Genomic DNA, 6,231 nt, shown 5'->3' on the forward strand with positions numbered 1-6,231 from the left:
TGACTTGACCAACCTTATGATCTTTCAGGTAGTTAGGGCAGCTTCGCAACTAATGCCCCTTCCTTTGGCAATAGACACATATGGACCCTTTGGGAAGGGGACCCTCTCAGAATTAGCCATTCTCTTTACCATTTGGTCAAACAAGTTGACTATGGCCGATCCCTTTCCATTGGGAAGAGAAAGCTTTTCTGGATATCCAATGTTACCAATTGTTAATGTCCATTGTAGTTTGGGAAGTTGATCTACTAATCAAATTTGCTTTACCAGAGCTCCAAATCATTGCTGATTCAGCAGCACCAAGCAAATAGATAAGATCATTAAGGGTCATGTCATAGTCTTTTACATAGTAGTCCCAAAGGACACTTACTATGAGACTTAGAAAGTGATTGAACAACCAACTTTGTCAAGACTTTGACACCTATCTCTCCCGGCTTGTCAATATTTGACTTCATCTCCAAGATGTGAGCACACATAGACCTTTCTTGCCAATAGGGCCTGAACTATTCAAGAACTTGTGGGTTAGGGAGAATAATTGGAGGAGGTAGAGCGAGTGAAGAATGATTTCTGGGACCATCTTCATTAGGAAAGCTTATTCCAAGAGTTTTGGGAAGATCATAACTGTCTGAACCAGACATCTTTTGGGAGATATTCAAGATAGTTGATTTAAAGTCCTTAATATAACCCCCAATATAAAATATTAAGGCTAGGACCCAACACAATATTTTATAACTTGGAAGAGGGATGCCGTAATCCAAGCTATAGAATATTTGAAGGTAGGCGAATGACGATTCACCAATTTCCACCATGAAAAACGAAATAATATATTAGGTTTTAATTGGATTTGAAACTCCTAGATCTTTTGAGATTCATTGAAATTTTCAATGGCATGTTTCAATCTCGATTGTGCCCTCTCAAATTTTGTGACTGAGATGCCGAGGATCACAAAACAAGATGTGGATAACCATGCAAATATACTTGGTACCCTTAATATTTACCCCTCAATCGATGTGTCGGTTAACCACACGCGCTCCACCGATACTATGATAAACATTAAGTTACCCTTTGCCTACCTTGTTAAATCCAGGTTAGTGTGCCGGTTAACCACACACGCTCCACTAACGACTTAAGCAAAGTGCAAAGTGTAATTTCATATGTTAGCACCAAATTCACATTTTCCTAAAGTAACTAAGATTGGGAATTTATAAAAGGTTTAGTTACTTTATGTTTATCATTAATACTTTTAATGAAGAAAGAATTCTAGTCCTTGTCCTACCCGTTCGGCTAACGACCCTCCACCAGTCAAGGAAGCGGTGGGTGAGAGTGGACACCCATTAAACTTCCATTTTATAGACAGTAACCTTATACCCCCCCCCCCCTTATAGACCGGCTTCGTGAATGAGGCCTACTAACGGTAAGACTGACTTGCTCTTATACACACACATATATATATATATATATATATATATATATATATATATATATATATATATATATATATATATATTATTAACTTATAATACTATAAAGTATATGGGTTGAATTTTAACTTTTAAAATTCTAAGGGCCTAACTTGGAATTAAAGTATTCATGAGGGGAAACTTTACAAATTCCAAAACTTGAGGGCAAGTTTTGAACACTACAAAACATTTTAATTCCATAACTTATGTGTTTAAAGTAGTTTTAATGAAAAAACTCTTCAAGTTCCATAACTTGAGGACAAGTTATGGAAGACTTTAAAGCATTTAAAAATGAGACTCTCCATTTTTCATAACTTATGGAAATCTTATGAGTTTTAATAATCATAAATGTGAATTTTCATATAAGTTGAGGACAAGTTACAAAAACACATATTATGAAGAAATTTTAGATTAATTTAGATTGAAAACATATTATCACATAACTTTTCTATTAATCTAAATCAACTCATAAGAATAAGATAATTCAAATCAAACACTTTTTAATGTAATTAGCCTAACCATTAAACTAATACAAAACATGAATCTATTGACAATTATCTATGAAATTGGATTAGCATGAACATTACCACATCAAAAACAGGTTTATATGTTCAAAAACAGCTTAGGATAATGTTCCTAGTCCAATTCCAGCCAAAAAACTCGAAAATATGCTGTCAGGGGTTCCTACTCGTCGAGTGTATGAACCTACTCGACGAGTAGGATGATTTTCCTCATGGACTCGGCGAGCTCATAAGTGGACTCGGCGAGTCCAGTGCCCAGACAGCTAGAAAATCGATTTTTTTTCAGTTTTTTCAGCAATTTGCATCAAGTATAATTGAAAACAATCCTACGCTCTGATACCACTGTTGGGTTTTGAGCATTCTAACACTCCTAAGGTGTATATGCAACCCTAAATACCTTGGATCTATTTTTTCTCTAATATACATGCAAATATCAATTTTCCAAGGTATTGTTCTAACTAGCATTTTATGAAGAACATATAATATAACTTCTAGTAGAATTACATACCTCTTTTGTTGTAGCTTGATTCCATGGATCTTAAGAGCCTAGTGCCTTAAGTGTGACACCTCAAATGGTTCACACAACATCACCAACATCTTGGAATAACTTGAGAGAAAATGTTCCTATGCTCAAATTGGCTAGCCCTCATGTGTACACACAATAGTGCCAATTTCTTGAGCCATGGGGTCCTTATATATTGTGGCTATTAGGGTTACTCCATGTAACCCATGTCTTTGCATATTCTTCATGCTCCATGGGTTAAAACCTCCATGGAGTATCCATGGGTTACTCCATGGGTTTAGCTCATGTCACACCCCCAAACCAAGGATGGCGGAAACGTCCGGGGGTGGAGGACTTCATGTATAGTATCACAACAACGAGTATAATAGTGCTCAAAGTAAATACAACCAATCATAAATATAATTGAAAAGTTACACCAAAGCATATGTTTACATGATTCAAATCAATTACATTATGATGACAAAAAGAACTGTTTGACGATTTATCGTCCCATCCTCAAAACGCTGTTGATTTCCTGTTTCACTGAATTCCTGAGAATACAAGTAGTTTTGAAAAAGTGTCAACACAAAGGTTGGTGAGTTCATAAGCTTTTGAAAGTAAGAGTTTAAAAGCCGTTCTTCGTAATGAGTTGTATGTTACCAAGAAAATCCAACATTTTCCTTATAAAAACGATATGTAGTCTTAAAACCCAAGACTGGATGTACGTGTGAGTTTTGTGTTATGTGATCTCAAGTACCGAGACCGAAAGTGTACAGGTAAAATCTATATTTATTGTTATTAAAGGTGGTTTTAAATCAACATAAAACCCCCTTTTGATTTATAAAATCCCTTATACTTTAAGTTTTGTTAACTCCCTATGTGAGTCACTATAACTATACTAAGATTAACCGGTACTTTGTAATGTACCCCTTTTTGTATAAACCCGGTACTTTGTATTCGTACCCCATTTATATGAAGACCCGGTACTTTGTAATGTACCCCTTTTTGTATAAACCCGGTACTTTGTATTCGTACCCCATTTATATGAAGACCCGGTACTTTGTAATGTACCCCTTTTTGTATAAACCCAGTACTTTGTATTCGTACCCCATTTATATGAAGACCCGGTACTTTGTAATGTACCCCTTTTTGTATAAACCCGGTACTTTGTATTTGTACCCCTTTTTGGTATGAAACCGGTACTTTGCATTTGTACCCCTTTTTGGTACGAAACCGGTACTTTGTATTTGTACCCCTTTTCGTATAAACCCGGTACTTTATATTCGTACCCCATTTATATGAAGACCCGGTACTTTGTAATGTACCCCTTTTTGTATAAACCCGGTACTTTGTATTCGTACTCCATTCATATGAAGACCCGGTACTTTGTAATGTACCCCTTTTTGTATAAACTCAGTACTTTGTATTCGTACCCCATTTATATAAAGACCCGGTACTTTGTAACGTACCCCTTTTTGTATAAACCCGGTACTTTGTATTTGTACCCCTTTTTGGTATGAAACCGGTACTTTGCATTTGTACCCCTTTTTGGTACGAAACCGGTACTTTGTATTTGTACCCCTTTTCGTATGAAAACCGGTACTTTGTATTTGTACCCCATTTGTATGATAACCTTTTGTAATATGTTCGTAATGTAAATGAAACATAAACTATACCTATTATAGTTTATCATAATGTTTGTAATGTATATGCAACCTAACTATACCTATTATAGTTCATCAAAACAAGGGTAGTAGTAGTAATGTATGTAAACTATACTTAACATAGTTTATCCAAATGTTTGTATGTAATGGATGTACTTTGATTATAACAATTTGTTATTTCTATGCTTTATCTAGCAAAATCCATTTGTTAACTGTTGTATGTCCTTATATTAAGACAAAATGTCATATAATGCAATAATGTATAATCACATAAAGATATACCCCTTGCTCAACATGTTACAAGGTGTAATGAAGTTGATAGCATTTTTCTGTTGTTAACAATTTTTATTACTGTTCTTAGAAAATTTGTAGAAAAATCATCAAAGGTCCAAATCAGAATCCCTAAATACTGAGAGTTTGGGAAATGAGTCTAGTTTGTTCATAAATTTTATTATGATTTTTAATGACCTCCAACTTGTGTGAAAAATTCCATAACCACAGACTGGTCCGGATTGATGTTGGAAATGATAGGCAGTTTTGTAAAAATCACCATAAATTGTAGAAAACTCGTATGGAGATGTGCAAGTAACCATTTTAAAGCTAAGGACTTGAACTACTTGCACCTTGTACAGTTTTGAAAACTAAAATGTTTAGGTTGTCCAAAACAATCCGTGATTGATGTCTAACTTTTCTGATGAAAGCTGTTGGAAAAGTTTAGTTGTGTTTTTGATGATTTAACTTGTATTCCCCCCCTTAAAACTTAAGAAAACATGAAAATGTAGGGGTATGAACTCACCTTGAGTGATTTCAGTAGATGGATGATGGAGAAAAGAAGTGCTCAACTCAAGAACACTTGGGAGGTGCTTGAAGATTCGAAGATCTAACACAAATATGACGATATTTGTGTAAGCAATCTATGATTGGAGTAGAAGGAAGTGTAATAATCATAAGGATGATGAGGATACTTACCAAAAGTAGAAGAAAAGCCTTGGAAAATGCCTTGGAAATCTCGAAATTGAGAGAGAAGAATTGAGAGAAAAGTGTTTGATCTTTTGGTGGAAATGAGAGAAAATGAGTGAAGTGAAGAGAGAGGTTGATTTGCTCCAGCTCTTACAACGTGGGAGGGGCTGATGATTGATGGAAAAGTACAAGGAAGTGACTAGGGATGGTGGGGAGGAGTGTAGGTTAGTCATGGAGTGGGTGTGGTGGTTGCTTGTGTCATAAATCAAAGATAAGTCAACACTCTACCTTTTTGTACTTCACCCACTAATTTCTTGGATAATATTTGTATTAAAAACGTGGGAATTAATGATTTATGGGCTTTAATTGTTAAAATAAAGTTTTTGGTGAAAATCTCGCGTTAAAACGATGAAAAACGAGCTTAAAATGAAGTCGTGGTCGAAAACCGGAAAAGGGAGCCGAACCTGCGAGGGTTCGGTTCGGCTGCTGAAGGAAGCGAAGGCTGAAGAGGCGAAGGCAAAATGGACCGAAGGGTTCGCTCCCTGGTTGTGAGGTTCGGGCCCGAAAGGACCTTCGGGTTCGGGTCATGTTCTCGGTTCGGTCGTCAGCAGTGTTCGGTTCTCAGTAGGGGTTTCGGTTCCTAGGTGCTTTCGGTCCAAGAGGGTTCAGCCCTAAGAGGCTTCGGCCCTGTAAAGGGGTTTCGGGTCTTTTAGGGTATTTTACCCGTTCTAACCCCGTTTTAAGCGATTTTTGACCCGCTTAAGTGTCGGGATGACCCGAATGATTACAAGAAGTTACCGGAAACTTTAAGAGAGATTTGGGATAGATTCTTAATAGAGAGAGATGGAGTGAAAACGATTGGGAGATGTTTCTTTTATGATCTTTTTGAGTGTCCGGCTTCGCAACGCAAGGTCCGTAAACCCCGTTAAGCCATGTTTTAGTGTCGTACACACTCCCGATGAGTGTGCAATGGTGTGTTATCGCTTTGGTTCAATGTTTAGCATTATTAAGGCTACGAAAATTCAAACACACGAATTTTCCAAATGATGTTTTCTCATTAAAATAGAGCATTGAATAGTAATTACATAACGTGAACCCTAATATACAAGGGTTAATTTAGTTGATCG

This window comes from Lactuca virosa, chromosome 1 (assembly GCF_052849685.1).
Source record: "Lactuca virosa cultivar CGN04683 chromosome 1, Lactuca_virosa_CGN04683_v6, whole genome shotgun sequence".
NCBI lineage: Eukaryota > Viridiplantae > Streptophyta > Magnoliopsida > Asterales > Asteraceae > Lactuca > Lactuca virosa.